General features: G+C 43.2%; 1 long non-coding RNA gene across 2 annotated transcripts in view; it reads left to right on the plus strand.

The window, feature by feature from the left end:
- LOC137430682 (uncharacterized) overlaps nucleotides 1-25,214 on the plus strand; it is a 100,295-nt gene that overhangs the window by 15,926 nt on the left and 59,155 nt on the right. Inside the window, exon 3 of one of the 2 annotated variants that reach the window (XR_013623995.1) lies at nucleotides 5,676-5,776. The exons of the other annotated variant lie outside the window; for it this stretch is intronic. This is a non-coding gene — a long non-coding RNA (uncharacterized LOC137430682). Of the gene's footprint in view, nucleotides 1-5,675; nucleotides 5,777-25,214 lie in introns of those variants that run through there. 2 annotated transcript variants of the gene reach the window in all.

Here is a 25,214-nt window from a genome sequence, read left to right on the forward strand (position 1 = left end):
CTCTCTCTCATGCACAGATTTATCCCATCTCGTCTTCAGTTGTCATACCCTTCCTCCCATCCATGGTACACGGAATCTTGTGGTGAGGCTGTTGCCCAGAAACAACTTGCCTTCGTCTCCTGGAAAGCAAATCCAACGGAAGGAAATCTCATTTCCTTTCACAAAGCCCGAAACAAGTGTGTGTCCACCCTCAGGAGAGCCAGGAAACAATATCTCTCCGTTCTCAAGGCCGAACTCTCTTATCTGTCTCCCTCTTCCAAAGCCTGGTGGCGTCAGGACAAATCTGTTTCTGGTGTTTATTCCCCCTCCATCCCCTCCCTTACCTCAAACGGCTACACAGTTGACTCCGTGCGTGAAAAAGCTGAATGCCTCAACTCTGTGTTTGCCTCTAAATCTTGTGTCCCAAACCCATCCCTCTCTGTACCCACCGTACCCAGTCGTCCCCAGCTGCTCCTGGACTCCGTGTCCTTTCCTCCTGACAAGGTCGAAAAGTTTCTGTCAACCCTCGACTCTGATTCTGCAACTGGACCTGACGGCATCAGCCCACAGGTCCTAAAATCCAGTTCTTCTGCTCTTTCACTCCCTCTCTCTGTTCTCTTCACCCTCTCTTTTGCTCAAGGTCAACTGCCATCTGCTTGGAAATCAGCCAACATCACCGCTTTGCACAAAAAAGGTGCAAAAACAGATCCTAGCAACTACAGACCAATCAGCCTTCTCCCAATTATCAGCAAAGTCATGGAATCCATCATTGCTTCGGATATGAAATCTTTCCTCTTCTCCAATGGCTTGATCTCTGATCATCAATTTGGTTTCAGACCAGGTCACTCTACTCTGGACATGCTGCTTCTGCTGTCTCAACAATGGATGGAGGTCCTCAATGCCAAACAGGAAATTAGAGCTGTCTCCCTCGACATATCACGTGCCTTCGATACGGTCTGGCACCCAGCTCTGCTCACCAAACTCTCCTCCTTTGGTATCCATGGAAATCTCCACGCATGGCTGGCGGACTTCCTCTCTAGTCGTAGTCAACGTGTGGCCCTGAATGGGTTTCTCTCATCTCCTCTTCCTGTTCAGGCTGGAGTTCCCCAAGGTAGTGTTCTGGGCCCTGTGCTTTTTCTGGTCTTCATCAATGATCTCTCTGACTCTCTTGAAAATCCTCTCTATGTCTTTGCTGATGACTCCACTCTCTGCCGCTCCATTCCTCATCCCTCAGATCGAAAGTCTGCAGCCTCCTCACTCTCTGCAGACATGGACAAAATCACAGACTGGGCAAACAAGTGGAACATGTCTTTCAATCCTGACAAATCTCACACTCTTACGATGTCTCTCCGAAAAGACCGACTGGACAACCCTCATATCTACTTTCTGAATAATCCTCTCCAAGAAGTTCTGTCACTCAAGCTTTTGGGTCTCACTATCTGGCATGATCTTTCCTGGGAAAACCACATTTCCAAGCTGGCCTCCAAAGCCAGTCGCCGAATGGGCATCCTCCGTCGTGCGAAGTCATTCCTTGGCACACCTGAGCTCCTCACCACATACAAGGCTTTCATCCACAGCTCATTGGAGTACTGCTCTCCCCTCTGGGCTGGTGCTCCTGCCTCACACCGAGCTCGTCTTCACGCTGTTGAAACCAAAGCATTCAGAATCATTGGAATCTCCCGCGATGACGCTCTCTCCGAGGGCCTTTCACTTACTCACCGCAGGCAGGTTGGTGGTCTTTCCGTCTTCTACCGACTCCTCTCCGGCCTTGCTCCCCCAGCTCTCTCTGGGCTCTGTCCCCCAAATATTCCTACAGGTCGCACAAGATCTGCCTGCAACCCCCTTATGGTTAAACTGCCAAAATCAAGACTCTCTGCTCACCTTCACTCCTTCATTCCTCTTTTCTCCCGCCTCTGGAACAAACTCCCTCACTCTCTTCAATCTCACTCCTCCCTCCAGGTCTTTAAAACGGCTGTTCACCACCATCTCTTATCTTCCCCAATCCAAAACCTTGATCTTTTCTACCCCTGCTAATTTCACCCCAAATCCACTTTTTGAGGTGCCGACTTCTTTCCTGGAAGTCCTTGGTGTCTTTGCGTTTTATACCTATCCTGCCCCCCCCCCCCCCAGGTCCTCTCCCTCCCACACATCTCCCAATGTCCCTGCTCTCAAATGTTGTGTTTGTGTGCTTCCTCCCCTTCTCTCCCCATCTTGTCGACCGCTCCCCTTTTTATATACTTTGTTTGCTTGTTTGTTTGATTTGTTTGTTTGATAAATGTTAGCTCTTTCACGAGCCTTGACTCTGTATCAAAAAAAACAAAAACAAAAAACAAAAAAAACTGAATTCAACCACCAACATTTTTGAGGTCAACTTCGTCCAGATTTCTAAAATCCTCAATTTTCATCCCGTTTGACTTAGAATTTTAAGAGGATTTGCATACCAGGACACTTAATTCAACCACCAAGTATTTGAGGTCAACATTGGCCAAAAGGTCAATATGGGCCAGATTTGTAAAATCCTCAATTTTCATCCAATTAACTTGAATTTTTAAGAGGATTTGCATATCTGGACACTGAAGTCGACCACCAAGTATTTTTGACGTCAACATAGGCCAAAAGGACATGGGCCAAAAGGTCAATATAGGCCAAATTTCTAAAATCCTCAATTTTCATCTGATTGACTTGAAATTTTAAGAGGATTTGCTTGTCTGGACAATGAATTCAACCACCAAGTATTTTTGAGGTCAACATAGGTCATAAGGTCAACATAGGCCAAAAGCTCAACAACCTTTTCAAATTTCTATAATCCTAAATTTTCATCCGATTGACTTGAAATTTGAATGGCATTTTCATATCAACTCACTGAATTCAACCACCCACCATTTTTGAGATCAACATAGATCACAAGGTCAACATAGGCCAAAAACTCAACCTTTTCAAATTTCTAAAATCCTCAATTTTCATCCGATCGACTTAAAATTTTAAGAGGATTTGCATATCTGGACACTGAATTCATCCAACAAGTATTTTTGAGGTTAACATAGGCCAAAAGGTCAACAGAGGCCAAATTTCTAAAGTCCTCAATTTTCATCTGATTGACTTGAAATTTTAAGAGGATTTGCATATCTGGACACTGAATTCAACCACCAGGTATTTTTGAAGTCGATATAGGCCAAAAGGTCGACATGTGCCAGATTTCTAAAATCCTCAATTTTCATCCGATTGACTTGAAATTTGAATCCGATTAACATATCAGCTAACTGAATTCAACCACCAACTATTTTTGAGATCAACATAGGTCACAATGTCAACATAGGCCGAAAGGTCAACAACCTTTTCAAATTCCTGAAATCCTCAATTTTCATCCGATTGACTTGAAATTTGAATGGGATTTTCATATCAGCTAACTGAATTCAACCACCAACTATTTTTGAGATCATCATAGGCCAAAAGGTCAACATAGGCCAGATTTCTAAAATCCTCAATTTTCAGCTGATTGACTTGAAATTTTAAGAGGATTTGCTTATCTGGACAATTAATTCAACCACCAAATATTTTTGAGTTCATCATAGGCCAACAACTTATTTTGGGGATTTTGCAAGTATCGTGCTATGCACGACATATTTCTTGGCTGTTTGTCTGTTTGGTTGTCTGTCTTTGTTTGTCTGTTTGCTTGTTTGTCGGTCTGTCTGTTTGTTTGTTTGTCCGTCTGCTTTTTTGTTTGTCTGTTTGTTTGTCTCTGTCTGTTTCTTTATCTGTCTGTTTGCTTGTTTGTCTGTCTGTTTGCTTGTTTGTCTGTCTGTTTGCTTGCTTGTTTGTATGTCTGTTTGTCTGCTTGTGTGTCTGTGAACAGGATATCTCAAAAAGTTGTGGATGGATTCGGACAATATTTGGTGGACATGTTTGGTGTGTGAGAAGGACAAATTAATTCGATCTTCGTGAAGATCTGGATCGGACACTATAATTTTAAAGTTATTCTTCACCATTGAGAGGTAGGGCTAAAAACGATATATAGCACGATACTTCAAAAGTTTGTGGATGACATCTAACAAAAGAAGGTGGATGAGTTGGGTAGGTGAGAACAAGACAATTCGATTTTGGTTCAGGTTTGAATCCAGTCCCGACCTGTCAGTGGATACAAAACGTAAACTGTTCATCCTGACGGAGTTATGCTCTCTACCAAGTGCCATTCTCGTTTATAGTGTTGTAGCCTTTGAAGCATTAACATTGCACTTTACCAATACACCACATAACAGACAGACAGATCATAAATAATGTGTGACAGACACCACCATGGGATCTTTAATTTCCACCAACAATCAGTTGGTCCTCTGGCATAATGTCCATCCAATGGAAGACAAAATGCGAAGGTGACAGTATATACAGTAGTTTGGTCGAGATTCAAACCCAGGCTGGACAGCTCAAGGGTGAGTGCAGACACCTCTAAGCTATCCTGCCGGCCCAATATGGCCAACAGAATGCTACTTATGAAAAAGCAATGTTGCTCAAAATATCACCAAGCAAATAGAAAATAATTTTAAAAAATTGACAGGCGCAGTCAACTTAATAGTTGAAGTAACTAATTCGAATGAAATCTAACCATGGAAATCTTGCAGCAAATCCTTATTTTAGTCTACACTTGGCAGCAATAAAAAACCAATAATAAATAAAATGTAGTAACAACTATACAAAGGTACAAAAGTGCTGATCTGTAACAGACATTAGTGATTTAAAATACCGTTTTGATACATAAGTTTCAGCTTAGGCAAGAGCTTTTTGTAATACTACAAACATAAATAAAAAGCAAAGAGAAACTAGATAGCTTCTGAAAATGTCAAGTCCGTCAGCGTCTGCTTTGTATTCAGACTTCTTCCATACGCTAAACATGATAAAAAAAAGCTACAAAAAAGCGATTATTTTCCACAACCTTGATCTTTGACCATTTTATCTAAAAACAAGTACAAAAAGTTTTAATTAAAACAAAAGCCGCGTCGATGTTACACAATGCCTAGATGCAGCTGTGCCTATAACGTCGATGTTATAGGCACAGGACATTCCTATTGATTCGATTACTTGATGTTATTTTTGTGCAAAGTGAAAATATATCTCGGCAATTTTCCGTGTGTGGCGACGAATTTTTAATATATCTCGGCATTTTCCCGTCTGTTATTTCGGGTGGTGTATGACTGACCATGCCGCGATTTAAAAATAATATATCTCGGCAATTTTCCGTGTGTGGCGACGAATTTTTAATATATCTCGGCATTTTCCCGTCTGTTATTTCGGGCGGTGTATGACTGACCATGCCGCGATTTAAACAAAATATATATATCTCGGCATTTTCCCGTCTGTTATTTCGGGCGGTGTATGACTGACCATGCCGCGATTAAAAAAAAAAAATCTCGATGGACTTGAAGTTACAGGCCTTTGAGAATTCATTTCGTTCTATAAAGGGCAACTTTCATCGGATTTTCTTCCCGTTTTTTTTCAACCGAGTCTAAAACTATGTTAGCGACTGTGAAAAATGAAATGATATATCGAATTTGATTTGAAATAAAACTGTGTGAGAGAGGAAGACACCACGGGCCTACAAAACAGGCCTCAAAGCTATGCGAGTTAATAAAATGGTGGATATTTGTTTATATGAAGCCTCTCCCAGAATGGGTGGAGCTTTGAGGTTTTGTCTTCTCTGCAAGAACAAGAACAAGAAGAACAACAACAACAGCAGAGGGCACTCTATGACCAGCGTCTGCGATGCGGCTAAAAACACTCAGCTTCTGGATTTTGAGAGGTGAACCAATTCAGTGACCCAATATGCAAATTCTTAAAATTTCAGGTCAATTATATGAAAATTGGCGATTTTGTAATGCTGACCTTTGACCTTTTCACCAAATTATATTAATTTGTATTCTCCATGTTCTCATAATAAAGCTTTATTGAAAATGTTATAGGACCACTGGACATATGTGGGCCCTGGCCTAATGTTATAACCCAAATCTGGTAGCATTCTGACTGGTGTGTCTGGAGAAGACGATTTTTGAAAGAATTTACGTGATTTTCCAAAAAATTGACCAAGTCGGCCATTTTGACATACATCCGATCACGTGATTGGCATGACCTCCTCAATTTAACATTCCTACCCTGACTTAACGTGGTAACCCAAATTTAGTAGCATTCTGACTGGTGGGTCTGGAGAAAGAAGATTTTTGAAGGAATTTACTAAGTCCGCCATTTAACTTAAAGTCACGTGACCGAACGTGCATTACAACCCCGTTAACAGGCAGGAGGGGAACCTTGCTGCCAAATTTCAGATGGATTTGCGCAGCGGTTTGGCCAGAGAATTTGAAATAGGAGATGGACAGGTGCACGATGACAATACCTCATGTGGAATTCCAATTCCAGATAAGCTAAAAAGTTAGTTTGGACAGACACACAGGTACACAGACAGACACACACACACACACACACACACACACACACACACACACACACACACACACACACACACACACACGTGATTGCAAAACCCTGTCTCCCACTGCGTGGGGAAGGGCTAATAATCCTGCAACAATCACAAAATAGCTATGGTAGCCATCAATATGAAGAGAAACCATGAAAACCCAGATGGACCATAAAACAAAACAAGAATGGATGTGCAGTCAAGAAATAAATGATATGAAGATGTATTAAATTGGACTCGGATCAATCACGTGCAATAAATAATTAAATGACATGTTTACAACATCACTGAAAAATAATAACCTGAAAAAACAAACAAATCAATGTTCTGAATATCGTGTAGTATTAAAACGCCACACGATGTTGATGTTGATGATGATAATCTATCTATAATTCCAGTAATCTCTGTGTGTTTGTTTGTACGTTTGTACGTTTGTACGTTTGTTTGTCTGTGACCGCTGTTTCTCGACAACCACGGGTCCGATATACTTTAAACTTGCCAGGTATATTGCTGGGGACCCGAGGATGTGCCTTTTCAAGGTTTCATATTAATCGGACAATTACTTACCGAGCTATGTCCAAAAAACGATTCAACCAATCAGAGAGCAGCGAGCTATCGCGTGTGCCGAACGTGGCGGACACACTCTGCCTCGGATGGCACATTTGAGAGCGTATTCATTTATTTCACGTTTGCAAACTATGTTGGCGCTATGTTGGCGTTAAACTATGTTTTAAAACTAATAAAAACCCCGGGGGGATTGTCACTGTACTCGCAAGCCGTTCGCCGTTCGCTTTGGCGTTGCGAATGGACCAAAACATTTCATGCACCAAACCATTTCATGTAAAGCGTTCGCCGTTCGCTTTGGCGTTGCGAATGGACCAAAACATTTCATGGACCAAACCATTTCATGTAAATAGAGGGGGGGATATAATTTTAGATATAGATATAGTACGGGCATGCCCTAGTATTGTAAATTCCATGAAAGGGAATGTGCAATGGATGATGATATAACAGGCCTGGTGTTATGAATAGCAGCACTCATGTAAAACATAACATAATTGCCACATATGTCAAACATCAGGTTATGAGTTCCAAAGTGCACAATGCTGTATATCACAGGCCGGGGAGGTGGAGGTGTGGTGCGGCAATAAAGCCAGGTAGGTGCCTTGTATTGAAAACAGGGGGAGGGAGAAGGGAAGGGATGACGAGGTTGACAGCAGAAAGGAATTCTGATTAAAAATGGGGATGTAGGAGGGGAGTGGGAAGGGAGGGGAAGTGGAAGAGGAGGCGAGGGAGGGAGATTGGGAGGGGAGGGGGAGTGGGAGGTGAGGGTTGGAGGAAGGGAGGGGAGGGACGGTGCTCGTGAATTGCGAGTCAAGCGTGTGGCAAAGGAGGAGAATCAGAAAAAGTGTGCACTTTCCAAAAAAGAAGGTTGTGGATCGATGAAGGTGACTGTAGATGGGTTAAAACTTAAAGAAAAAAAGAATGAAGAACTATTCTTGCTCGTGAAGCATACTATCTATCTGCTTAATCTATCTATCTATATATCATATCTATCTGCTTAATCGACAAACACATACAATGGATGGAATGAACAGAGCGTTGGTCGAGGTGTCCTACCCTGTGGCGAGCAAGGAGAAGTTCACATTTTGAGCGTTAATCCATCGTCGGAGCGTCTTTTGCTCCGACAGAGGGTGAGCACCGGAAACTCCATCTTCTCATTGGTTCCCACTACGGTTAGCATACCTCGACCAACGTCCTGTTTATTTAATACAGGCTAATCGTAATAACCACAAAATATGGCGACAATGCCCCCCTCCTTTGGGCAGGGATCGGTGGTTAAACCACTTGCACCAGCCCACATGGACAGAGGAAAATTGCGAGTCGTCTCCCCGGATTGGCCCCACCATTCTTTATAATGATCATTCCTACACACATACAGAGAATGCCATTATTTTAATACAGCTAGAAACGATGGTAACCCTTGAGAGAACGAGGACGGGGGTTGTGCCTGTGCACAAGACTGGGTACCGCCAGCACGTACGCAATATTTGGTGGAAATTGGCATAGTCATGTTTCTTTTTTTCTAGGATTTTCAGATTTACAAAAAAACGGTGTGATTGGACAAAATTTCAGTATGATTGGACAAAAAAAATACTTTTGCTACAACTTCCTTGGAATTACTCCCAAAATAAAGTTTTTCTTTGACTGAACTTAAAGGTGACATGATAAATGTGGTGGATAACCACAAAGGTCTTGCTTTGTCGAGGTCTGTTTGCTCTATGGTCCAGCAAGGGTTAAATTACATCAGGTGAGCAATGACGTGGGCTCAGAGAGAAATGCTGAAACTAAACCGGCCAGAATGAAATATGGATTAATGTACACATTTTGTATGCAAAGAAGATGTTGGGTGTGGTAAATTGAGGAATGAAGAAGAAGAGGAAAAACCGGGGAGAAAAGCGAGGGCAGGAATATACAGGGTGTTCCCAAAATACCTGGACAACTTTGGTTGTTAATATACTTAGAACCACAAATGATACAACGACACCCTTTGGTTTATATGATGAAGAAACTCAAAGTTTTGTGCATCAATACACTTTAACTTGAGTTCCGTTTGTCGTGTGCAGAACATCAAGGCAGTACACGAGTTCTTGCCATGTTATGCTCAGCAGGTTTGCCACCTTGGTGTTGTCGACAATATCTTTCAAAAAAAATCAAGGGCGGTTATCAAGGTCTGTTTCATCCGAATCCGTCCACAACCTTTTTAGATATCGTGGTATAAAGTGTTTTTTGCCCTATTTCTCAATGGTGAAAAATCACTATGAAAACTCCTCAGATCCAGACCAGGATTCGGATCCGGATCTTCACCAAAATCTCATCATTTCGTTCTTGTCACATGATCAACCTCTCCACCAAATTTCATCCGAATCCGTCCACAAATCTTTGAGATATCGTGGTATATATCGTTTTTTGCCCTATTTCTCAATGGTGAAAAATCGCTATGAAAACTCCTCAGATCCAGACCAGGATTCGGATCCGGATCTTCACCAAAATCTAATCATTTCGTCCTTGTCACATGACCAACCTCTCCACCAAATTTCATCCGAATCCGTCCACAAATCTTTGAGATATCGTGGTATATATCGTTTTTTGCCCTATTTCTCAATGGTGAAAAATCGCTATGAAAACTCCTCAGATCCAGACCAGGATTCGGATCCGGATCTTCACCAAAATCTAATCATTTCGTTCTTGTCACATGACCAACCTCTACACCAAATTTCATCCGAATCCGTCCACAAATCTTTGAGATATCATGGTATATATCGTTTTTTGCCCTATTTCTCAATGGTGAAAAATCACTATGAAAACTCCTCAGATCCAGACCAGGATTCGGATCCGGATCTTCACCAAAATCTCATCATTTCGTCCTTGTCACATGACCAACCTCTACACCAAATTTCATCCGAATCCGTCCACACATTTTTGAGATATCCTGTTCACAAACAGGAGTGAAAATATAACCTCCATCCACCGTCAGTTGCAGAGGTAACAAAAGGCGAAAAGGGTTGAAAATCACCCAAAATTAACTTTTTGCATTACACAAGTGACAGAAGCAGAAAAGGGTCTTGGGTCTGCCTAGTCTAGATTGTGTGTTCAGTTACCAATTGGCTTGCTTTCGCTCGCCAAGCCAACCGTTCCTTAACAATGGTTTTGTTGATGTGCTGATTCAGTGTTCACTTCACTTGGCGAGCGCTCTACAGTAAACTTTTTGTTCTTTGTCGAGCCTCGTCTATGTATGCAAAAACAAATAAAACAACAAGAAACATGTCGTGCAGAGCACAATACTTGGAATATCCACTCCCAAATCCCCCCCCAAAAAATTGCCATGCAGACATCAAATTGTCCATTTCATTAAGATTAAAATTGACAATCTTAATCATAACTCATTGATTTTCAGATGAAAAGTGATGATTTTGAAATTTGACTGACTTGACCTTTAACCTTTTGACCTTAAAATAATTGGTTTCCCAATTCAGTGATTCGATGTGGAAATGCTGTTCAATTTCAGTCAATTGGCTGAAAATTGACGATGTTTGAGATGAAAATTGATGATTTTGGAAGTTTGACCTTGAGTTGACCTTTGACCTTTTGACCTCAAAAATAGTTGGATTCCCACTTCAGTGATGAACTATGCAATTGCTCTTTAATCTTCAGGTTTATCTGGTGAAAATTGATGATTTTTCAGATGAAAATTGATGATTTTAGAAGTTTGACCTTGAGTTGACCTTTGACCTCGACTTCAAAAATAGTTGGTTTCCCAATTCAGTGATGAATTATGCAATTGCTCTTTAATCTTCAGGTTTATCTGATGAAAATTGATGATTTTTCAGATGAAAATTGATGATTTTAGAAGTTTGACCTTGAGTTGACCTTTGACCTCGACTTCAAAAATAGTTGGTTTCCCAATTCAGTGATGAATTATGCAATTGCTCTTTAATCTTCAGGTTTATCTGATGAAAATTGATGATTTTAGAAGTTTGACCTTGAGTTGACCTTTCACCTCTTGACTTCAAAAATAGTTGGTTTCCCAATTCAGTGATGAATTATGCAATTGCTCTTTAATCTGCAGGTTTATCTGATGAAAATTGACAATTTTTCAGATGAAAATTTATGATTTTAGAAGTTTGACCTCGAGTTGACATTTGACCTCAAAAATAATTATTTTCCCAATTCAGAGACTCAACATGCAAATTCTGTTCAACTTTCAAGGCGATCGGATGAAAAATGACAATTTTATAAATTTGACCTCAAGATGACCTTTGACCTAAAAATCAATATGCTTCTCAATTGTGACTACCTCTACAACTTGGTAAAGTTTTATGATGATCGGTTTGGAATTGTAACCTGTGGGCGATTGACCAACAAACAGACAAACAAGAAATCTGTCGTGCATAGAATGAAACTTGGGAAATCCCTAAAATAAGTTGTTGTCCTTTGGCTTATGTTGACCTCAAAAATAATTGGTGGTTGAAATAATTGTTCTGATATGCAAATCCTCTTCACATTTCAAGAGAATCAGATGAAAATTGCAGATTTTAGAAATTTGATAAAGTTGTTGACCTTTGGCCTATCCTGACCTTTTTGACCTCAAAATCAATAGGCTTTTTTCCTTATGGCTAACTCTACCATTTGGTGACGTTTCGTAAAGATCGGTTTAAAATTGTGACCTGCAGGCGATTGAAATACAAACAGACAGACAGAATACGGCAATGCACAAGATCGACCAATATAGTTGAAAAAGCTTCGATTTTGCAAGTAATAAAAACTTGGGAAGGAACTCACCAATGATAGTGCTTAGGTGTGTTCATGACCAATCGGCTAGGCCTATTCGTAGTGGCTGTACTTATTCCTGGTGTATGTATCCTTTATTAACTCGGTGTGACATTGAATGGAGTCTATGTATTACAGTATTAATGCATTTTCATGTATTCGTGTTTTTGGTTGATGTTTTGGGTCTAAATATTTTTGCGCCCAGGGCCCCAAAAATGTGAATCCGCACCTGCGTGTGACCATTTGGTGCCATAATAGTGTCTGGTTTCCTTGTTTAGCAGGTACTTGTGTTTTGTGTCTGCCCTTTGTCCGGAATTTCACAATATTGTTCTATCTTATGCCAAATAAATTACATTTCCTTATATTTAATTATACTTGTCCTAATTACATTTCCTTACAAACTTGAGCATTCATAGAACACCTTACCCCAGACAGTCTTGAGAAAAAAGGAAATGGGCGGGGTCTGCGAGCAGCGAATTTGATTGGTCGAGAAGATGAAACATGCTGTAATATTTTATCCAAATGCTGCTTATCCAAAGGTTTTTGAGAGTCCATATAAGGTGATTTGTGTTCTACAGTGTTTTAGTATATAATTAAATTGACATCAAATCGAGAACGGCATTTAGTGGAGCGCATACCTCCGCCAGGATGAACAGTTTACGTTTCTATCACACTGATAGGTCGAATCTGCATCTGGACCTGAACCAAAATCGAGTCTGTTTGTTCTCGTCACCGACGCAACTCTTCCACCAAGTTTTGTTATAACTTGTCCACAACTTTTTCAGCTATATATCGTTTTTACCTATATTTCTCAATGGTGAAGAATCACTAAAATTATAGTATCCGGATGTGTATCTGTTGGAACCCATCTGTGGATCGGTCCCATCGGCCGATGGGTCTGCGCCATCTGCGGATGTGTTGTTCACCTTGAAGGAATGTGTATGCATCAATGGTGGATGAGTTAACCTAACCCTAACCCTAACCCTAACCCTAACCCTAACCCTAACAACCCTAACCCTAACCCTAACCACTAACCCTAACCCTAACCCTAACCCTAACCCTAACCCTAACCCTAACCCTAATTGAAGATTGAATAAAAAAAGATTGAATAATAATGATTGAAGAGCACCATTCTGTCAACACATTCCTTCAAGGTGAACAACACATCCGCAGATGGCGCAGACCCATCGGCCGATGGGTCTGCATTGTCATTTCTCGTGCATCCACAGATGGGTCGCCAAACGGGTCAGACCCATCGGCCGATGGGACCGATCCACAGATGGGTTCCAACATATCTTCACCAAAATCTAATCAATTCGCCATTGGCACACACACAACCTGTACACCAAATTTCGTCTGAATCCTTCCACAACTTTTCAACATGTCCTCTCACAAACAAACAGACAGACAGGTGGAAAAATAACCTCAGTCCGCCTTTGGTGGACATAATTATTTTTTTAAAGTAAATAATTAAATAATTAATTTAATGATTATTTCATTTAAATCATAAGATTTAATAATTAATAAATAATAAATTTAGTTAATTTAATTTAATAATTAATGCAGCAAATAATTTTTTTCCCGGAAGTTTACCGCCGTTGATGCAGCGTCTTTTACACCACCTTATTTAACATGTTAAATTAGTTCTTCGTGCCTGCTGTTTGTGTCCTTTATGACATCCTTTAAAACAGTAAGTTTCCTGTTTTGGATCATAAAATCATAAAATATGATTTTCGGACGGTGTAGCGATGGAATGTTTGATTGCCGGATTTTTTTCACACGAAATTTTTTCCTAATCATAAAAAATGATTTTCAATTTAGTTTGATTGCCAGATACAAAAATAATTAAGACTACCAGACAGACAGATGAAAAAATTTATCTCGGTCCTCCATGCATGCGCAATCGGGACGAAATCGGAGCCAAAGTACTGTTAAACCACAGGTTCGTTTTCCGATTCATGTTGGAATTCATGTTCAAAATATAACATTCAATTGAAATTAAGATCTTCCTCGATCATGAACTGGCATTGGTAGACAGACAGACAGACAGACAGACAGACAGACAGAGCGACCCAATTGCTTAACCGTGCTTTTCGCTTCGCGTGTGGGGGGTAATTATATTGCCTTATATTAAGGTTGTGTGATTGTCTGCTTCCTGCCATCTTGCCTACGTCGACTGATAAATTCGATCCGGTTGATTTAAAACCCCTGGAGGGGAATAAGTTAATTAATTGATTCTTTTTAATTAATAACTTTCTATAAAGAACTTGTCTAACACATGCGAGACTGGAGACGCATCGCAACCGTTCAGGTGAGACAACACGCCACACCGTCCAAATTTATCCTTCAGCCACAATCAGCCAAATTATTTTCCGCATTTCCCACTTTTAATCACTTGTGGTTGTTTGTGGGGGCAGAACACATACTGTGCTGTGCACAAGACTATTGAAACATCCTTCACCCCCATTCTCTCATACTCCCTGGATCGCTCCCCTTACCCAATCTCTGTACGCCAATGCAATTTCCTTTAAAGACGATGATTATAATTACAAAAATAACTTGAACGGCTTTCAGTAAAGAGCACACCTTCACCTGGTTGGCCATATCACTCAATGGTGAAGAAGCACTTAAAAAAAAAACAATTCTCATATCCGAATCCATATTCAAATCTTCACCAAAATCGAATCGATTTTTCCTTGTCACTTACACAACCTGTCCAACAAGTTTCGTCCAAATCCATCCACAACTTTTTGAGATATCCCGCAATGTATAGTTTTTGGCCTCATCTCCCAATGGTGAAGAATCACTAAAAAAAAAACAATTCTCATATCCGAATCCATATTCAGATCTTCACCAAAATTGAATCGATTTTTCCTTGTCACTTACACAACCTGTCCAACAAGTTTCGTCCAAATCCATCCACAACTTTGAGATATCCCGCAATGTATAGTTTTTGGCCCCATCTCCCAATGGTGAAGAATCACTTTAAAAATTAAATAATTCTCATATCCGAATCCATATTCAGATCTTCACCAAAATCGAATCGAATCGTCCTTGTCAGATACCCAACCAGTCCACCAAGTGTCGTCCGAATCCGTCCACAACTTTTTCAGATATCCTGCTATGTATCGTTTTTGGCCCCTTCTCCCAATGGTGAAGAATCACTTAAAAAATTCTCGTAGCCGGATCCGAATCCGGATCTTCACCAAACTCTAAACATTTCGTCCGTGTCACATACGCTACATCTCTGCCAAATTTCGTCCGAATCTGTCCACAACTTTTTTAGATATTTTGTTCACAAACAAACAGACAGGGGAGAAAACCACCTCCGGTTGCGGAGGAAACAATAACATTGAATTTTAATGTCGACTGGAAACAAATACTCATGGAGATGATTGATCTGCATCACGATATGTTCATCTTCAGAACAATCAATGTTTTTACATCCGATATACAGAAATCAGCCTTGTACTTTTGAAAGTGAAAATATTGACAGAATTATTATACTTCCTGTTGTTTTTCTTTCTTATTACTTTAAGTTATCAAATAACTAACCCTTTTATCATTGTGGGCTTAGGAAAAACTTCCTGATGCTTTAACCAAAAAGAAACACATTTTCCCAATTTAAGCACAAGTTACATGGTATTGAACCTGTAGGTGTTTAGAATATGCTGCTTGTTCCTTACATGAAGCTTCTGGAGTAATTTTAAACATTGGCCAAGGGAGGAGAGCAGTTTAAAGATGGGATAGAAGGGATAGTGGGAACAGAGGGCAGGATGAAGTATTGCGATTATTCTTGACTAGCAGAAGTACCCGGCATTGCCGGGCGGGGGAGGGGAGGGGGGAGGGGGGAGGGGAGGGGAAGGGGGGGAGGGGAGAGGAGGGGAACGGGGGGGGAGGGGAGGAGAGGGGGGGGAGGGGAGAAGAGGGGGGAGGGGGCAGGGGTAGGGTGTAGGGGGGGAGGGGAGGGAGAGGGGGGAGGGGAGGGAGAGGGGGAAGGGGGGAAAGGGGAGGATGGAGGGGGGAGGGGAGGACGGAGAGGGGGATGGGGAGGGGGAAAGGGAAGGGGAGGGGAACGGGGAGGAGGGTAGATAATATTCCTCGCTGAAAAAAAATCTATGTGAAACATGCTACTATCTATGCTAAATCATGCTAAATCATGCTAAATGCTAATCATGCTAAAATCTATGCTACTTGCTGTGAGTTTATGGCGGCAAGGAACATCACGTGATCACTCTGAGCGAATCAGCGCGCTGCTCTGCCACCGCCTCAGATTCCGTGTATAATATTCCTCGCTGAAAAAAAATCTATGTGAAACATGCTACTATCTATGCTAAATCATGCTAAATCATGCTAAATGCTAATCATGCTAAAATCTATGCTACTTGCTGTGAGTTTATGGCGGCAAGGAACATCACGTGATCGCTCTGAGCGAATCAGCCCGCTGCTCTGCCACCGCCTCAGATTCCGTGCATAATATTCCTCGCTGAAATGCGCTGAGGTAAAAATATGTTTAAAAAAATATTATGAAATAATTTTTTTTAGGTCGGCCATGTTCTTCCCAGGCTCAATGGCCATGTCTATGCCAAATATCAAGAACGTGAGCCTCTCCATTTAGGAGTCTATCGGTAACATTACACACACACACACACACACACACACACACACACACACACACACACACACACACACAAACTGTGTTTTATATATATATAGATTAGTTGTTTGATTTTCACCTCTTCTGTTCTCCTCGTACATATCATCCTGAAGAGGAAATGGTGGCGAGGTCATCATTGGCTGAATTCCAATACACTCATGACATATGGATAATCTCAATGTTTCAACGTGCCCCGTGTTCCGATTAAACCTCGTCTCCATTACAGGTGTTACCTGGTGTTGGCTGAGCGGTTAGGGTGCCGGCTTGGGATCCAAGGATCCTGAGCTAGAATCCCGGTCAATCGTTGAATTAATGCTCCGGAGGGGTTGATTCAGCCTGTCATCCTTCCGAGGTCGGCAAATTGAGTACCAGCTCACTCGTAGTTGGGCCACTGCATCAGCGGCACAAACGTGCTTCCAGAAAAATGATGCAACCAGCAGCCACAGGCCGCATACGAAACGGCAACTGGAATTGATTGTAATTTTTTTGAAAAAGTGCAGAGGCATTGCAGGTTTATATCTGAAAAATAAAACGTCTAGATGGAGATATAAATAGCTACAGTACTGATTTTGGGTTCAGTGACACGTCTGAGAAGCAGCTACATTTTCATTAAGAAAGTGAAATTCGACTTTGACAACAAAACACTCATTTTAGGCATTTGAAATATCACAGCCATCCAACCAACAGATGCCGATATCTCTTCCTGGTTGACCTTCTTCATACAATGACCTTTGTTTTGGGAGGGAAAGACATTGGCAACAATTTGTCAACTTGAAACTCAGAGTCAGAAGTGTATTCGGGTGGCTCAAGCATTTTTCAAGGACTTTTTCCATTGTAATTGTGTCTTTACAAGGTTTTTATATGGGCTGGCGATGCCGTGTAGAAGTAGCGCCCTTGTCTCTGGGCTGTCTACCCTTGATTTTAATCTCGACCCGGCTCTGCATTGTCATCCCGATGTTTTGCACGCAGGGCGATGCGTCAATGCGTGCCATCGTTCGGAAGGACCTCAAGCTGGCAGACCCACGTGTCAGCACTTGGCTTGGAGGGACGTTAAATATTCCACGGTGTGTATCGTGACGATTAGGCGAGTAATCGTCGGCATCATAAACAAATTACAAACTAGAGTTCATAGAACACCTTACCCCACGCAGTCTTGACAAACAATGACATGGGCGTTGTCTACGAGCGGCAAACTTGATTGGACGTAAAATGCTGTAAAATTTTGCTCAAGTACTGCTAAACGGAAGGGTCTTGAAAGTGTCAAAAGTGAATTTGTGTACCACACTGTTCAAGTTAATAATTAAGTTGAAATAAAATAAACGATTTAAAGCTTTTAGGGAAAAATAATTTTGGAAGTTTACCGCCGTTGATGCAGTGACTTTTACATCACCATATTGAACACGTTACATTAGTTATTTGTGCCTGTTGTTTATGTCGTTTATGACTTCCTTAAAAACTGTAAGTTTCCTGTTTGGAATTGTGGCGGACACGATGGCTCGCTGGCGCGATGACATCATTCCGCGCACCAGGAGGGTGTCGGCCACGCCCGAGGGGTAGGCGTGGCCTCGGGATATACACGGGGCTCACAGCCCCGAGCACGGCAGTGCTATAGTTTGATCCGTGGAATAAAGACACTTGTGGTTACATCGTTGTTGCTTCCTTTATTGGCAAAACAAGTCATGCGCATAGCACCGCACTACATTGGTGACCTCGACTAGTTCAGCCGACGCTGAACTACAGAACGCGCCATGACGAGCAGCAACGCGGTAGCGGTGAAACTCCCCGAGTTTTGGGAAGCTCAGGCGGAGATATGGTTTATGCAGGCAGAAGCCCAGTTTCGGCTTCGTGGCATAACGGCGGACGAGACGCGCTATTTCCACGTCATCGCCGCCCTCGGGCCCGGCACAGCCGCCCGAGTCGTGTCTGTCCTGCGGAACCCACCGGCTGACCACAGGTACGAGGCGCTCAAGCGTCACCTCATCGCCACGTTCGGCCTCACAGAGGACGAACGGGCCGACCGTCTCCTGGACCTTCCCGACCTCGGCTACACGCAACCATCGGTCCGAATGGATCACATGCTGTCGCTACTGGGGGACAAAGCACCGGATTTTTTATGCCAGCTGCCGGCACAGGTACGCCTCGCGTTGGCCGGTTCCACGATAAAGGAGCCCCGCGCGCTGGCCGTCGAGGCCGACAAGTTTTTGCGGCGTGTGACACGTGGGCGAGCTTCGGTGTGGCCGTCGCGGATCCCGGGGCTGACACTGATGCTGATGCACCACACCTCGTGGATCTCGAGGCTGATGCACACCGCGTGGCCGCCGCCACGCCCCGCCCACCACCACCACGAAAACCACGGCCTCCGCCTTCGCCGCAAACCTGGTGCTATTTCCACGCCAGGTTTGGCCACAAGGCGAGGAGTTGTCGCCCGCCGTGCTCGTTCAGCAAGTCGGGAAACTGCCAAGCCGGTGCTCGTTAGCGGCCCTGAGCGTCGGCCATTCCGGCAGCCTTCTTTTTATAATGGACACCTTGTCCGGGCGCCGTTTCCTATGCGACACGGGTGCACAGGTGAGCGTTATCCCTGCCTCTACGACGTCTACGTCCGACAAGCGAACCACGGGCCGGGGCCCCACGTTGCTTGCAGCCAACGGAACACCCATATGCACGTTCGGGAAGCGCTGCCTCTCCCTGCGGTTCGGAGGGCAATTCTTCAAGTGGTCGTTCGTAACCGCCGGAGTGCCCATGGCATTGCTCGGTGCGGACTTCCTCTGTGCAAACGGGTTGTTGGTAGACGTAAAGAACAGACGCCTCGTCCAGGCTGAAACGTACAGCTCGCTTGCTTGCGCGCTGAGCAGCTCGTTGAGCGGCTCACTGAGCGGCTCACCGAGCGGCTCGCCAAGCGGCTTGCTGAGCGGATCGGTCCCGGCGAGGTTGGTTTGTACGCTCCCGGCAGCGGACGAGTTCACCCGCCTCCTCACCAGTTTCCCGGCCCTCACGCGGCCCACCTTCTCGGCGGTGGCCGTAAAGCACGGTGTGGAACATCACATACCCACCGTCGGGCCACCGGTCTACGCCCGGGCCCGCCGCCTCAAACCGGCCCACCTCGACGTGGACCACCCCCCGCCAGTGGCTCAGCCCCCGCGTAGGGGCCGCCCCCCGGCGGGCGGACCCCCGGCACCGCCCAACCCCGCCGGCACGCCGCCCCCCGGCCCCGCACCCATCCCAGGGGCAGCCGGTGGCATCCCGGCATCCCAGACGCCGCCAACCGCCAGAGGGCGCTTCGGCCGGGTCATCCGTTTGACCCGCAGACTGACCCTTCAGGTGCGCGGGAATTCTGGGGGGGCGCGTGTGGCGGACACGATGGCTCGCTGGCGCGATGACATCATGCCGCGCACCAGGAGGGTGTCGGCCACGCCCGAGGGGTAGGCGTGGCGTCAGGATATACACGGGGCTCACAGCCCTGAGCACGGCAGTGCTATAGTTTGATCCGTGGAATAAAGACACTTGTGGTTACATCGTTGTTGCTTCCTTTATTGGCAAAACAAGTCGTGCGCATAGCACCGCACTCCAGAATGATTTTCAATTTTGTTTAACTGCCAGATAGACAGAGTAAAAAAGAAAAAGAAAAAAAAAGTCACTCCGTATTGTACCAGTGCGTTCGGGACGAATTCCGAGCCAAATAACTGTTAAACTACAGGTTCGTGTTCTGATTTGTGTTCAAAATAAAATATTCAATTGAAATTCAGTTGTTCCTCGATCATAAACTGGTGTTTGTAGACAGACAGACAAACGGACAGACATTATCGGGCAGATGCGTATCCCCACTTTTTTCACGTATGCAGGCCCGGTAATAATGTCGCCTTCAGTGCAACATCAAACCTAACCAGCCGAGATTTGTGAAAAACCTGGGCCAAACATACTCCCCAGCCGATTCCACAAGAAGCTGGGAATAATTGGGGCCATAAAAGTAGTAGTAGTAGTTGTTGTAATAGTAGTAGTTGTTGTAGTAGTCGTTGTTGTAGTAGTAGTTGTTGTAGGAGTAGTTGTTGTAGTTGTAGTTGTAGTTGTTGTAGTTGTTGTTGTTGTAGTAGTTGTAGTAGTAGTTGTAATTGTAATTGTAATTGTAGTTGTTGTAGTTGTAGTAGTTGTAGTTGTTGTAGTAGTTGTAATAGTTGTAGTTGTAGTTGCAGTAGTTGTTGTAGTTGTTGTTGTTGTAGTAGTTGTAGTAGTAGTTGTAATTGTAATTGTAGTTGTAGTAGTTGTAGTAGTTGTAGTTGTAGTAGTTGTAGTTGTAGTAGTTGTAGTTGTAGTAGTTGTAGTAGTTGTAGTAGTTGTTGTAGTAGTTGTTGTAGTTGTAGTAGTTGTTGTAGTTGTAGTTGTTGTAGTTGTAGTTGCAGTAGTTGTAGTTGTAGTTGTTGTTGTTGTTGTAGTAGTTGTAGTTGTAGTAGTAGTAGTTGTAGTTGTAGTTGTAGTGCGTGTAATTGTTGTAGTTGTAGTAGTAGTTGTAGATGTAGTTGTGTTGGAATGACTTTCGATGCTTGCACTCAGGGCGCAGGAAAACTCAGGCAGACATCATTTTTCTTTTTGGTGTCGCTCCACTTCCTTGACCCTGCAAGTCCATGTTTGCAAACACAGTTGACAAGGTCGAACATTTTAAAGAAAAAGCACTAACAAGACACATAAGGAGGGAAAAATAAGTGAAACAAAATTATGTACAAAAATAAGAGTGATATTTAGACAGGTAAAAGCAAGGAACCACGTGGGAGATGCCGCAAGGTGCACAATTTGTGGTCCAAATATCTTTAAACCTCCATTAGTTTGGGAATATTGTGCCCCCTTAAACTCTGAAATAATAAATGAACAAAATTAAGTTATCAGCCGTGCAAAGCTATATTGCACCTCATCACTTTAAATTTTTGCGTTTATGTTTTTGTATATTGCAAGTTTTGCAGAGGCCAAAATGGAGTTAACAAGGAGATCACGTGATCTACTCTTCTTTTCAGGATGACAAAAACTGAACTCCTACTGAACAGGAATACCATCATTAACTGAACACGCTGCTATTGTGGCCCATGTACGCATTTCATGCTGCACCCTATTACGTCACACACATTGCCATTATCCGTAGCTTTATTGATTAGTGATTACTTATTAGGTTATTTAACAATCATGTTTGTGCACGACAACGCTAAATTGTGACATTGAGGGTGAATATGAAAAAATAAATTCAAACTATATTCAACACGGCTAGTCGATCATATGTATGAAATTTCGCATCGATCTGTCAAGCGATTCTGGAGATGATTTTTTTCAACATTTTTATTTTCAATCCAGACCACCAGACCAATATGGCCACCAGACCAATATGGCCACCAGACCAATATGGCCACCAGACCATGTGGCCAATGACATCATAAGATTAATTGTTCACCTGCCAGGGTTGACGTTCAGATATATGAAGGTTCAGATTTTTCACATACGGGATTTTCATTCAACCAATTATAGCTGGAATACCACTTCACATGTTTCAATATATATATATATTTTTGTGTACAAGATTGAGGCTCGTGTAAGAGCTAACATTTATGACAAAAAAACAAACGGACACATAAGATAAAATAAAGGGAGCGGGAGACCAGAGCGGGAGACCAGTGTGCTTCCCTTTAGAGAGGGAAGCACACAAGTACAACATTTGAGAGCAGGGACATCGGGAGATCTGTGGGAGGGAGCGGGCTTGGGGGGAGGAGGCGTGGGAAGGGGGATGAGGGAGGTAAAAGTGGTTGAGTGGTTTCGGAGAAGATGTCCAATTTATTTTCCTTTTATCCAATATGTCTGCCATGCAATGTGACCTATGACGTCAGAGTTATCACTAAAATGTTATTTATGGGGAGTCTCTCCTTTGGTTAAAGTTTCGCGTCAATCAGACAAGAGGGTGTAGATTTAAAAAAAAAAATTAAACTATATTAGACATGGATTCATGGACACACACACACACACACACACACACACACACACACACACACACACACACACACACACACACACACACACACACACACACAATGGAGGTAGACACTGTGAGACCTGGGAGGGCTACGGTCCACTTTCTGAAACCCGCATATAGAGATAACATATTGGGGAGATTGATCCAGTGATGGATGGGAATTTGAACGAATATTTGTCTACACCTCATTGATATCGGTAAAACGATACGGGAGATGTCTTCTTAAATTGTTTTCCAAACGGTAATAATTTCTACTTCTGTAAATATTAAAAGTTTTGTTGATTTTTTTTTTCTTCTTCCGTCAAATTGCATTCACTAACTAGAATAACCAAGTTTGCTACCGTTGTATTTTTATTAGATTAATACATTTTGTTCCGAGTTTTTAAATCTGCGTTAAGTATAATATCTATGTCCACTTTAGCAGTTCTTTATCGGTGATATCGAGATATGGTGAGTGCTGCTGAATCCTTTTATTCCAAGGACAAGGACCTTTTCCTCTGGGGGTTTGACTCGTGCATCTTTCAGGAGCCACTAAAAAACAACTTCATCAATTTGTATCAACATCGTCTCAGTCTTTTGAATATGCTTGTCTTTTTTTTAACTACAATGGTTATAAACGATGTAATTTAAAGCTGAGGCTTCTTTTTTATTTTCCCCAATATGAAACACAATATTCCGTTTTTTATGTTTTTTTTTTTTGTTTTTTTTTTAATACTGAATCGAGGCTCGTGAAAGAGCTGACAACCGCGAGGGAAAGACAGTACAGGGGGACCGCGAGGGAAAGACAGCACAGGGGGACCGCGAGGGAAAGACAGCACAGGGGGACCACGAGGGAAAGACAGCACAGGTGGACCGCGAGGGAAAGACAGCACAGGGGGACCACGAGGGAAAGACAGCACAGGGGGACAGCGAGGGAAAGACAGCACAGGGGGACCCCGAGGGAAAGACAGCACAGGGGGACCCCGAGGGAAAGACAGCACAGGGGGACCGCGAGGGAAAGACAGCACAGGGGGACCCCGAGGGAAAGACAGCACAGGGGTACCCCGAGGGAAAGACAGCACAGGGGGACCGCGAGGGAAAGACAGCACAGGGGGACCCCGAGGGAAAGACAGCACAAGGGGACCCCGAGGGAAAGACAGTACAGGGGGACCACGAGGGAAAGACAGCACAGGGGGACCCCGAGGGAAAGACAGCACAAGGGGACCCCGAGGGAAAGACAGCACAGGGGGACCATGAGGGAAAGACAGTACAGGGGGACCACGAGGGAAAGACAGCACAGGGGGACCCCGAGGGAAAGACAGCACAAGGGGACCCCAAGGGAAAGACAGCACAGGGGGACCGCGAGGGAAAGACAGCACAGGGGGACCGCGAGGGAAAGACAGTACAGGGGGACCCCGAGGGAAAGACAGCACAAGGGGACCCCAAGGGAAAGACAGCACAGGGGGACCACGAGGGAAAGACAGTACAGGGGGACCACGAGGGAAAGACAGCACAGGGGGACCCCGAGGGAAAGACAGCACAAGGGGACCCCAAGGGAAAGACAGCACAGGGGGACCACGAGGGAAAGACAGCACAGGGGGACCACGAGGGAAAGACAGCACAGGGGGACCGCGAGGGAAAGACTTAGTTAACTTAATACTTACAAAGTATTTGTAATTGTAAGATTACATTAGACGATGATGTTTGATATTTTTAGGATGGAACAAAATGCAATCTCGGTTTTATTTTGGAACCAAAAACATTATTATTATTTTTATTATTTATTTATTACTCGCAAAATCTAAGATTTTTCAAGGACATTGATTGGTCTTGTGCATTGTTCTGTCTGTCTGTTTGATTGTTTGTCTGTGTGTATGTCATTTTAAAAATTGATAGAATTAACTATTAAAAAGTTAAACAGCAATTGCATAGTGCCTCATTGAATTGGGAAATCAGCTATTTTTAAGGTCAAAGGTCAACTCAAGTTCAAACTTCTAAAATAATCAATTCACATCCGATTGAACCGACCTTTGATTAAGATCGTTAATTTTAATCTTGATGAAATGGACAATTTGATGTATCCATGGCAACCTCGTTTGGGAGGGAGGGGTGGATTTTGCAATATTACCTTGCTCTGCATGACGTCTTGTTTATTTATTGCTTCATCGTCTTCATGGAGCTCCGTGGAATGTCATGACGAGTTCAGAAACGTTTTTGCGACACTCAATCTTGGAAGGGACACAACTCCGTTACAGGACACACGACTGAAGACGGCAGGTAATTGTAATTTGTTGAGGATGCTGGCGATAACTCGCTTACTTTTCGCAAAAAACATGGTGGGATCATTAACATCCACCAACGTCCAATTCTAGCACACACATCCTTCCAATGGGTGAACACAAAGAGTAGCCGAGCTATCGCCGGCATGATGAACAAATTACAAATTATAACCTAACTACCGCTGGGAAAGGGATGGCAAACGGCCCAGCATGACCCCAGGCCCAAGTGCTTCGATGGAACCAACAGTGAGTGATATATTTCCCATACTTTGTATTATCTCTACTAGCAAAAGGTACCCGCCCTATGGGCGGGGCTTCAATTGGGAGGTCCAAATGAAAAGGCAAAATATCAGAAATTGAAGGTTTTATTTTATTTTAAACGATTTATATAAACATCCGTTAAATCATGTCACACGCAAATCATCAAAATCGAAACAGTTTTTTTTTTTTTTTTTTTTTTTTTTTTTTTTTGTATACAATATCGAGGCTCGTGAAAGAGCGAACATTAATCACACAGAAAGACAAACC

The sequence above is a fragment of the Myxine glutinosa genome, chromosome 7, assembly GCF_964187855.1.
Source record: "Myxine glutinosa chromosome 7, kmMyxGlut1.1, whole genome shotgun sequence".
Taxonomy (NCBI): Eukaryota; Metazoa; Chordata; class Myxini; order Myxiniformes; family Myxinidae; genus Myxine; species Myxine glutinosa.